Source organism: Vicugna pacos, chromosome 22, assembly GCF_048564905.1.
Source record: "Vicugna pacos chromosome 22, VicPac4, whole genome shotgun sequence".
Taxonomy (NCBI): domain Eukaryota; kingdom Metazoa; phylum Chordata; class Mammalia; order Artiodactyla; family Camelidae; genus Vicugna; species Vicugna pacos.
In genome coordinates this window covers 12,796,019-12,808,148 of record NC_133008.1, presented here as the reverse complement: position 1 = coordinate 12,808,148, position 12,130 = coordinate 12,796,019, and the positions used below count along the sequence as shown (strand labels likewise).

The window sequence follows — 12,130 nt, the reverse complement described above, 5'->3', positions numbered from 1 at the left end:
TCATATTAAGGAATATTGCAACTTTCACTAAAAACATTAGAATTGGGGGAGGACATTTCCTAGGAGAAAGGGCGATGGTCTGATCAGCCCGCAGGTGACCCCTTCACTCAGCAATGCCTCTTCCACAAAAGCCGTACCATCCTCATCACTTTCCGATGTTGCTTCACTTTTCTGCACCATTACCTCGCTCTGTCTTTCCCTCTTCTCATCCTGAAATGACCCCCGCACAGTTTTGCACCCACCCTGAGCCCTCCCCTTCTCTAGGGTTCAGCTCTGTCCCACTGCCTCCAAGAAGGCTGCCCAGGTTCCTGCAGCCGCTGGCACCTGCCTTTCTCTGTGTTCTACTGCCATGGGGTGTCTGTGCCACTCATTCCCCTGGGCACCTGTTCCGCCAAGCATCTGCCATGAGCCAGGCTCAGTGCCTCAGTGCAGTAGGAACACCCCAAAGGGTAACTTGCACCTGAAACCCTGAATGAGCTCATCCTCCAGTCATGTCCACAAATAGGTAATAAATTTGTAAAATTGTATTTCCTACTCCAGTCACCATAAAATCATGCTGTACTTTGATGCTGGGTATCCATTTAAAAGGGGGGAGGATTGGCTGGATCTGGGTCATTACCATAGGAGATTCATATATATAATCATTTACTCATGAATATTAATGCGTTTAATGAGGGTAAAACATATTTAAAACACAGTGTTCGTTCCAGCTGCTGTTGGATTTGCTCATTACTCTTTCCTATGCGAATATTATGCATGATTTACCTGTATATCAAGCATCTGGATATAGCTCAAGTCTACCTGTGGTTAAATTAGGTTAGCCATTTGTTGGTGCAAATTGCAATGTTAACTCATTTCCAGAGTATTCTTGGAGCCAATAGTTTCACATTTAGGTACATGACTTGCATTAGCATTATCTGGTTAATGGTGCAGCATTTTCTTTATGGCTTTCTGGAATGCAGTAAGATGATGTTAACATGATCTAGTTCGGAGCTCCATTTATAATGTGTATCCAAAAAAAAAAAAAACACCCTTTATTTGGAGCACGCTAATCTGAAATCTGGAACAATTTAAAAACAAGCAGGGATCACGTTTGCATCATTACCACTTATAAAGATAAAGGCTGTTAAGTTAACTGGATAAAGAAAATTGTAAAGTAATAACTTCAGTGGCTCTGGAGTCAGCCCAAAAGATAATTGGGCACAGTCAAAATTACTCCAGAAATTCCCTAACTCATCTTTCAGATATAATAACATGAAAAAATACCAACTCAAAATACATCCAACAAAAGTCATTTTTTTCTCCAACATCAGGAGAAATTTCTCTCTCTTTAGTTGTGCACGAGTTGAAGTTGTCATATATCAGGACTAGGTTTATGAACTACGTGCGTCTGATGGGTACTGACCTCAATGTGCAGGCCACGCTCCGCCCGGTGAGAGCCACTCCAGGAGAGGCGCCACTGGGAAACCAAGGCCAGAGAGGCCATCGCTCACTGTGGAGCATCGCTTTAGATGACAAGACTGCATTTCTTCTCCTCCACTCCCATTTTGCTATTCTCTCCCTCTCTCTCTCCATCTCTGTCTCTCCATCTGTCTCATATAAAAACAGCTTTACCTCCACCTGCTTACATTTGCTTACATTTCACCCAAACCAGAGTCCGAGATGTCCAGAGTCACCACAAGCACAATCACCACGCCTGCTGTAACCACACGGATCCTGGGTGCGCTGATGGCCATCTGGAGTACCGACAGGTCTCCAGGGCCGACTTCTCCCCCCATTTTCCAGTGGCCCACCTTGCTTTTGCCCCTCCTTGGTGGTCAGAGTAGGGGAGGGACTCGGCTGTCACTGTGACAAGAACAGGGACATTCTGTGGCTGGGATCGCAACCCTATTTCTACTCCACTTCTGAGTCTCGTTGTGCTCTGAGAACTGACATTCTTCCTGCGTAAACTTTGTCCTCTCAACTACAGCACAGTTTAATTACCGAGCTCCTGCTGGAAGCGAGTCTCCCCTCAGACCGATCAGTCATCTTGCTCGTTGACCGATGGCCCTGCCACAGGGCAGGACATTAGAAAAGATCTGTATTTGGGAGAAAGCTTGGGGGCGGTTGGAACAAGGGCCAGGCTTAGAAAGGCCTTGGCGCCCCAAAGGGCTGGCGGGGCGGGGTAGGGGAGTGGGGAGAGGGTGCAGAACAGTCTGGCATTGACCTTGCGTACAGCTTCCTCCCACTGCAAGGCCCAGAGCTCTGGCTTCTGGCCAGCCTGCCTTCCTGAAGCAGCCAGAGGAGCGCAGCTCAGAGGGGCATGAACGCAACCTGTTAGCCTCTCCAAGCCCCTGGGAACCCTGTCCTAATAATAGGCAGTAGCTTCTTTCAATTATGGGGCAGTTCTATGAACCAGGCTTGTGAAAAGCTTCCTTCCGGTTTTCCAGGAATGGATCTCCGTGAACAGATGCAGGCGTACGAGAAATATCCTAGAATTAACTTCTGTCTTCTGTCTTCTGACAATCCAGGGCCTGACCGTGTAGCTTGCATTTCTGGGGTCCCTGCCACCTGGCTTCTGCCTCGGTTCCCCTCTGTGGGAGGCTGTCCCAGGTGTCTGTCGCTGCACAACTGGCTCCCGCGAACATAGTGACTGAAAACAGGAACCATTATATTACTGTCTTGCTGTTCTGTGGGTCAGGGATTTGGGTAGGGCACAGATGGGTGATTCTTCTGCTCTGTGTGGCCTTAACCGGGGTCACGTGATGGCATTCAGCTGTGTCTGGTCTAGACTAGACAGTCCAAGATGGCGTTGTTCATGTCCAACGCCTTGGCAGGGCCAGCTGGCAGCCTGGGCACAGCTGAGCCACGTTCCCTCTCGGCATAGTGTCAGAGGCTCTCCAAGGAGTCTCTTCAGTTAGAGAGTTAAGATCAGTGAGAGAGGCTTCAGCACTAGTGCAAAACCAGGTGCTCCCAGAGTGCATGTGCACACCTGCAGACTGGTAGAAATGAGGTGGCTTTACCTCCAGGCTGGGCAGCAGCCCTGGATCTCCTCTCAGTCACTCAGTCATTCAACAAACCTTTACTGCACGCCAAGTGGGTGCCATACTCACTGCTAGACCCCAGGCATATTTAGAAGTGAATGATATCTAGGCTTTGCCTGCACACCTCCTTCCCTGGGATTCATACCCCAGGAAGGAAACAGACGAGGCCTTGGATGTAATAACCACAGGAACAGGAGCCCTCACGGGGGCCACTGAAGAGTTGCTAAGGAGGCTCGTTGATGGAAGAAGGAACACCAAAGCTGGGCCTAAAGGAATGACATTGCAGACAGAGAGGTCATATAAGCAAAGGCATAGAGACAAAAACAAAAACAAAAAAACTGGCATGAGGGATTCTGCAGCAGCCAAAAGGGTATGGGGTGTCACACCTGTGATCACTTTTTGTAGAAACGGCAGGAGATGAGTTTTAGGAGCAGAAGGGAAGGGGCAGAACGTGGGGGACCTCCTACCTGTATATAGACCTTCTCTAACTGCTGGTAGTGGCGAGCCAACATAGGGCCTGTCTTGTGCTCCACTGAGGCCATGGGGTCTAGCGCAGCACCAGGCTGTGGCAAGAGCATGGGAACTATTTGGTGAGTGAGTGAGTGAGTGAATAGGGAGAAATGAATGGAGCCAAGCAACTTGATCGGATTTGCATTGAGAAGGGTCACACCAAAAGCTACAGTAGTCCCAAATTTCTAACCCAACGGTGTCTTCCACGGTGTCTGAACACAGAACACTTCTTAGGTTCTTGCCTGGGCCCTGGGAGCCTACAAAGTCTGATGGTCTCACAGCGGACAGAACATGAGCAGCCCTCTCCCCCGATGTTTCCCGAAACACGGGGTCTGTGGTGCACGAGACTGCTTAGGTGATGCCCGGGCCCAGCGTCGAAAATGTGGAGACGCACGGGCTGCGTTCTCTTTCCGTTCTGCGTCCTTCAAGGACAAATTGTGTTACTTGCCGGCATGCCTTTAACACTTCTCAAATACAAGCTAGTATTCCCCCATCCGCTTTCCTGTTTCATAACCAAAAGAAGGCAGGCGGGGCTTTAGAAGCCTTTGGCAAGCAGCCACCTCTGACCAGAATTTCATGACACTGTTTTGCTTTGCTCTTTTCATGCTGACAATTACCTTCCATGTAGGGCAAGTGTATCTCAGGATCCCAACAAGAAACAGATGGGCACCCAAATTAGGGTATTTCAAAGAGACTCATGGCAGAGGTGTGGGAGGGTACAGGGGAGACACAAGGGAGAACGTGGAACCTGGGCTTTATTATGAATGTAACCTGTGTTCATTCAGGAGAACTTGGAGAATACACAGGACTAGAGAAAAGAAAAAGCAAGTCCCTTGAATTCCTACCACCCAGAAGAAGAAGAATTATTGACACTTTTTGGAGAAGTCCCTTCTTCCTTTCTCCTTGTTTCTTTAAATAATTCTTTCCTGAAGGCTTCCCCAGAGTCTTGCATGTTCAAAAATATCTTGCATGCTCACAAGTATGTGGAGTGGAATGAAAACCTAAAATGCACAGCTCAGGGAATGTTCTGCTTTTTTTTTAAAACCAGACTCCTTGCCTTTTTGTTCCGTGTTTTAATCTTTCAGAACTTTAACCTTGAGAGACGAGCTTTTACTATTGGAATTATTTCCATTTCATCATGACTTTACTGTTCATATAACCCCCTGGATTTTTTTTTTCTTGGCCCCTTTGGGATCCCAAGATTAGAATGATGGTAAGACGTACTGTTTACTGCCCACTCTGGCCTATTTCTTGATGCGCACTAGCCCAGTTACTCCTTACCGTGTCCCACTGATGGGGGGAGGAGCGTGGAGAAAGGTACAAAGAGATAAGCTTATCTCAAGATGTCCCTAGTCCCAAAGAGCATTAGAACATTACAGACTTGAAGTGACGGGGCATTCTAAATCAGTTTCATGACAAAATGAGACCCAGTCACTTTTCAAAACTCCAAAATGTTTGTATGAATGACAAATCTATGTATAACCTTCAGAACTTCTGACATAATCCAAAAGTGTTGGCTGTAAAACCGAGTTTCCGAAATTCAATCATGTTTCTCATTGATTTCCATTTTTAAATTGGAAGTCTTTGCCCTCGAGATATAATAAAAGCCACACCAAAGAAAACAGGGAACATTTCCCCCTTCATATTTAAAGGGGAATGATTGTTAGACAAAGCAGTCATTTGTCTGCTTAAAGTAAATCACAGGGCGGGGCCAACTGGGGTTGAGAGCATAATGCCAGTTCACGGAGACTGGCCTTTATGTTCCTCCCCAACTAGCCGGGTGGCAGCTAAAGACCCAGCCTGAGCGATCAGGACTCCGGCCCAGAGCTCTCGCCTCTGCCCCCGCTTTCTTGTTCCATATGTGGATTTCAGCCCTGCGCTTGGTGCCTGCCTCTAGACCAGAGAATCTGAGAGGTGAGGGTGGGACAGGCTCTCTCCTGCCTCCTCCTCACGTGGTCCCCAGAGCCCCACCAGAGTGGGGCCCCAGCTATGCCCACCACCCCCAGCAGAGTTCAGGGACCCCTGCCCTTGGCTGCCCCCTGCTCCTTCTTTACAGCGTGTCCTGGACATGGAACCAGCACAGGCTAACTGTTCACAGAGGAAGCACACTTCGCTAGAGAACTGACTGGGATTAACCAATAGGGATTTGTGACGTATTTTAGAGATGGAGCCAACAAGTCCCCTTGAGCACTTGCATGGAGACTGGAAGGGCGAAGGAGAGAAAAGACTCTCAGGTGACATCTAGGTTTTCGGCATGATGCAACTGCCATCTCCTGGAAGATTTACTTTAGGGGCAGGTTTGATAAGACAGATGTCAATGTTTTGGCTTTGGACCTGTTACGTTCGATCTCCCAATTAGCCATCTAGGTGCAGATACTGAGCAGACAGCTGATGATATGAGCCTGGAGCTCAGAGGAGGGGTCACACAAGGCTGGAGGTACACCTCTGGGGGTTGTCCATGGTGTGAGGTACACAGAGGGAGCCCATGGGTGGGTCTGTGTGCGTGTGTGTGTCTCCCTGAGAGTGTGTGTCTGTGGATGTGGGGAGACAAGAGTATTTGTCCATGTGTGTACAGTGACATACATGACTTGGAACGTCACATCCATCACAACTCTCCTGTCTGACCTTGTCCAAGGCCTGTCCGCCTCCTCCTGGCCTATAAATAAGGGGTTGATGCTAGATGGCATTTAAGATCCTGCTAACTCCAACATTCTGGGAATTAGTGCATCATGGTCACATCCATGGTTTCTCTGGGTAAAGCAGGAGTAGGGAAGTCTTGAGACTGTCAGCAGTGTGGTTGGGTGTGGGCCCTGCGCCTCCACCTGGAGCCTTCAGCAGCTGCATTCCCTGACCCAGCAGAGGACCCTGAGCTCTGGGGTAAGAAGGGGCTGAGGCTAAAAAGGCACATGGGTTATGGCGCTCCCAGCCTACACTACAGCCTCCTCGTCCCTTTGCAATTCAACAGAAAAGCACGTATGGCACTCCTACCCACTCGCTCATCCCACCACGCCGACCCGAGGGGTCCAGATGAAGTTGTGCACATACCACATTTCAGCAGGAGCCAGGAGAGAGGCAGCTTGAGCCTCATCTCCCACCCCACCCACCCCTCACTCCCACCAGCCCTCTCTCCCCACCCAGCACATACACGGGCCAGCTACTGGGGATTTCAGCCCCAGTCTCTAGGGTTTCTCCTATAGAAGATAAGGAGTTGGGAGCACTTCTCACAAGGGTTAGAAGAACAGAAAGAGAATTTTCTGGATTCCACAGCAAATACCCCTTTACTAGGAAATATGACAACATCTGATCTCAGCTCATCTCTTCCATGTGTCCTTCCCTGGTGTCCCAGCCTCAGTAGACTGGTACCCAAGCCAGACAGCTGAGAGTCATCCTTGAAATCTCAGTCTTCTCCACGCTTACCCGGTCATGTCACAAGTCCTGTCTCCTCTAGCTCCTAGAATCCTCAATAACCTTCCTCTCTCTCCCAGCAACACCAGGCAGTCTCACCAGATCTCTGAACTGCCCCCCACAGGCCTTGTGCATTCACTCTTGCCCTCTCCTCCAATCTTGTCTGTACCCTCCTCTGACTCTGTCTATACCTTCCTCCAATCCTGTCCACACCCAGTCATCTTCCCAAAACACAAGTCCCACCATGCAACTTCTTTTCATCACCCTCCATCACCTTTAGAATTAATCTCTCACGGGGCTTTCAGTTTAGTGGGGGAACGAAACAAGAAACAACAGTGGACAAACATATTAAATATAATATCAAGTAGTGATCAGTGCTCTACATGGCCAGAGAACATGTCGGCAGTGACGTTTTAGATAAAGTGGTAAGGAGGGAGTCCGTCTAAAGAGGGGGCATTTGAGCAGAGACCAGAGCACTTAGTAGGTTCTCAGTAAAATTTAGTTGACTCACTAACGGAGTGTCCCGCTGAGTGAAAATATCTAATTCATTTTTCTAGAAGTCTTTCCCTCCAGCTAATTTTGTTGCAAGTCACAAGCATGGTGCTTGGGGGACCTGGGTAGGAGTTTTAATTAACCTGATATGCAGCAGAGGGAGTGGAGGCCCAAAACCCCAGAAGCCTTTTCCGCAGAAGGTCCAGGGCTTGATAATAAAATGGTGCTTTCATTCTCATTAATGGGGCAATTGATTTAAGGACCAGACCCAGCAGATTATTGATCAGTGTTAATCATTAGAAAATACCAAGTTAATGAATTTAACTGCCAGGAGAGCTCTGTGGGACTTGGGGAAGGCCAGTTAGAGACAATAACCCTGTTCCCTTCCAGTCCCGCAAACAGACTTATTTACAGACATCTAGATTTTTCCAAGGAAAGGGAAAAAAAGGCAAAGTAAAAGTCCCCGGGGGGTTAAGCAGTTTCTCCTTCCAGCCGAGTTGCGGCTGGGGCAGTGCGATCATTCGGAGTCTCTGTAACATACATCCTCTGCCGCTGCCACTCCCTCCCCCTAATTTTTTAAAATAAACTCTTCATTTTAGAATAGTTTTAGATTTAGAGAAAAATTGCAAAAATAGTACAGAGCGTTCCCATATGCTCCACACCCGGCTTCCCCTAGTATTAACATCTCACCTTCGCACTGTCACAATTAATGAACCGATATTGCTACATTATTATTAACTGAAATCCATACTTAATTCAGATTTCCTTAGTTTTTACGTAATGCCCTTTTTCTGTTCCAGGACTCCCACCCAGGCTACCACATTACGCTTAGTTGCCATGTCTCCTCGGACTCCTCTTGGCTGGGACAGTTCCTTGGACTTTCCCCGACCTTGACAGTTTGGAGGAGTTACGTGCAGTTTTGTAGAACATCCTGCAGTTGGGTTTTATCTAGAGTTTTCCTCGTGCTTAGGCTGAGGTTGTAGGTTTGGGGAGGAAGACCACAGAGGTGAAATGCCATTCACATCACATCGTGTCAAGGATACGGTCAGGCAGCAAGGCTGACCGCTGTGATGTTGACCTTGGTCGCCTGGCAGAGGTGGTGTTTGTCAGGTTTCTCCTCTGTAAAGCTTCTCTCCCTCCCCTCTTCCAAACCGTCCTCTGGAAGGAAGCCCCTATGCATAGTCTGCACCTAAGGACTGGGGAGTTAGGCTCCACTTCCTTGATGGTGGAGTACCTGCACAAATGATTTGGAGCTCTGCACAAGAGACTTGTTCTTATTCGTATGGCCTCGTGGATATGTCTGTGTATGCTTTGGGCTATAACCCAGTATTATTTTACCTTTTTGTTGTTGTTGTTGCTCAAATTGTTCTGCCTTTCACCATCGGGAGCTCTTTCATTTGGTTCCTGTGTGTCTTTGACATACCTCCATCATTGCACGGTTTTTTGTTTGTTTTTTGAGCACTTCCTTACTTTCTGGCAATACGAGGTGCCCTAGGCTCATTTTGTGTGTTTCCTGCCCCAGCCCTGGAATCAGCCATTTCTCCAAGGAACCTGGACTCCTTTTTATTGGAGAATCCTATCTTAATTTTCATAATGAGTTGTTATTTTGTTTCATTTTCTTTATGAGTATAAAAGTAAGTCATGCTGGTTCTGGATAATTTAGCAACTCTATGAGAGAACAGGGATGACAGTAAGTACCCCTAATAACCCAAGAGCAGGGAAAGCCACAGCTCATTTTCTAGGGTATTTCTCCCTGGTCTCTTTTGCTAGTTGCTGGCCCTTGAGAAGTCCTTTCTGTATTTTCACTCTGGATCTTCTCCATCAGACCAAAGGACACCCCCAGGGAGTGGGGAACTGGTTTGCCTCCCTGCCCCACAGCTGTGGTTGGAGCAGGTGAGTCATTTTGGCCTTTCTTGGGTTGCCCGTTCACTTGTCCTCTGCCCACTTCTCCCTCTGGCTGGCCAGAGGGCCAAGAGGCCCAGGAGTCAGGGTATGTCCTCTAGCAGGCTCTGAGGACAAGCATACTTCCTAGTTCAGTGACCTTGGGCACTGCAGTTGACCTCACTTTCCTCTTTTCTAAGGATTAAATGAGATAATGTGTACAAAGTGCTCTAAAGAAGGCCTGGGACATAGCAGGTATTCAACATGTAAAAGCTATTATTATTTAAATTACAATTATTATTAATAATCCAGAAGACACACCCTCTAATAATAGAAGAGCAGGCATAGCACGGTGGGCAGGCCTCCTGGAGGGTTGTATCTGCACAAGTAAATGCCTTCTACACGGAGACATCATGAAATTGACCTGGGTCTTCCCAAGAATTTGGGCAGACGGGTGAGGAACTGTCTCTCTACAAGACCAGCAAATGGGAAAGAGGGCCCTTGGGGTTTAACTGAAAAGAATATACTCCTAAGGGCAGTATTGCATTGTTGTCAAGAATGCGGGCTTTAGAGCTGGGCTGCCCAGATTCAAATCCCAGATCCATCACCTACCTGCCGGGTCTCCTTTATCCAGTAAGTTGTTTAACCTCACCAGGTCTAATTAAGAACAACAACATAAATTGGGAGTTTGAGATTTTCAGATGCTCATATGTATAAAATATATAAACAACAAGCTCATACTGTATAGCACAGGGAACTATATTCAATATCTTGTGGTAACTTATGGTGAAAAAGAATATGAAAACGAATAGATGTATGCTCATGTATGACTGAAACTTTATGCTGTACACCAGAAATTGACACAACATGGTAAACTGACTACACTTCAATAAATGGATATATACAAAAAACAGTAACATTGCATATTTGTAAGATTGCTATGAGTACTAGGTTAAGTTCACAAAGGTAAGAACTCAAAACAGTACCTGGTACAGATAAGCACTCGGTTCACATTAGTTACTGTTTTTATTATTTCATCATTCAGAACTCTCTAGGTTGCAAGTTAACAGAAAAACTATCCTAAAATTGCTTAAGTTAAAGGGAATTTATTGTCTTGTGTAACCGAACACCAAAGGTTCATAGCATCTCGCTGGTTGTGATCGAGCTCTATGCCCTTCCCTGAACTAATCACTGTGACTGAGAGGGCCCTAGGATCCAGCTGGCCACTTTGAGTCACAGGCTTCATCCCTAAAAACATAATCACAGGGAATAGATGTGGGGATGCCCAAAGCAGTATATGCCTTTCCTTGATTGCTTCCCTTTTCCCCAAAGATGAAGCTTAAGAAGAGAAACCTCTGAGGGGCCAAGTACTGAGCTGATCAGGCAAGTCACAGACAGACAGAGTCCCAATGCAGCACGGCCCCTGGGGAGAGGAGGAGTGGGGGTAAGGCGAAGTTGGGCAAACAGGAAGCTAACTTATGGGCAAGAATCACTTTCTGTAGCATCCTGACCTCCCCCCTGGTGTAAGAGAATCTCCTAAAAGGTTCCCCACTGGGCTGGGTTAGGAAAAGGGAAACACCACCAAACTGAAGTCAAGAATCCTGGGTCCAGGTTCTGGTTCTGTTGTTTGACATCGGGCAGGTGGCTTGCCCTGGTCTGGGCCACCGCCTCCTCCCTTGTCGTTAAGCAATGAGTCAGTCCTAGAAATCCCTGAATCCTGGACCGTATCAGTGATTACTCTCCTGTGTTGATTTTTCCTTCAAATAAAGAGACTGTGGGATGCAGGGGAGGATCCCAGTTAAGGTATCAGAACCCAGGAACCAGAGCTGGGGAATCATGATGGGTGGGGTGGCGGGAATACAAGCACATACTAGTGCCTAGTCTATGCCAGGCACTGATGTTTCAACGTTATCCCCAGAGTCTGTTGCCAGGCAGCCCAGATGACTGCGGTCAGTCGTCGGCATGCTATGTGGGAATAGTTTCCGGGTATTTAATGGAGGCCCACTTGCAGTCTGGCTGGTTGAGCACCATGCCATATTTGCTGCTGGGCAGCTGGGCTTGGGGTTGCCGGAATCCCTGGAAGAAGAGCTATGAGGCCACCCTTCTGACTGGGTCCTTCTGTAGGAAACCTGGATGAAACTTTTCCACTCGTCTTACCTCCTCGGAGATCCCTTCCTGGATTCCCAGCCTGGACTTGGTGCCCCTGTGTCAGCTCTCCCAGCTTCTGCTTCTCTTTCTCAGCACCCATCACACTGACCTGTCATCTCCATCCAATTGTCTGCCTACCTCACTGACCCTGTGAGCAATGGGACTGAGCTCTCTCCAGCCTCTAGCATAGATCCTGGTGCAAAGTGGGTGATCAGTGTTTGTCGAATGAATGAATGAATGAACAAATGTAGAGAGTCCAGAATACCCTGTATAGCTCAGCATTGTAAGCAGGAAGACCTGGAATGAATATGACTTTGGGCAAGTCGCCTAATCTCTCTGGAACTCACTTTTACTTCCTGTAAAATAGATATAATAATAATCTGTCCCCATCTTGTGGGGCTGTTTTGATGATTAAATGAGATAATGTATACAGGACTACTAACTACACTTACTTGAATGTTCACTGTATTACTGGTGTGATATTAGGCTTCAGATAATGCATTTAAAGGGATAAATATTAGTGGTACTTAACAGATATTTGTCTTCTTCCCCCGAAATTGCCTTAAAGTTTAAACGTTAAAGTAAAAGTTTATTTGTTGAAGAGCTGGATGGGTGGATGTTTTCCAGAAGTAGCAGCCTTCACACAGCAGGGGATGGAGAGGGTATAGGTA

General features: G+C 47.4%; 1 protein-coding gene across 1 annotated transcript in view; it reads left to right on the top strand.

Moving 5' to 3' along the window:
* Nucleotides 1-12,130, top strand: part of KCNIP1 (potassium voltage-gated channel interacting protein 1) — a 316,261-nt gene that overhangs the window by 251,928 nt on the left and 52,203 nt on the right. The window lies entirely within an intron of this gene.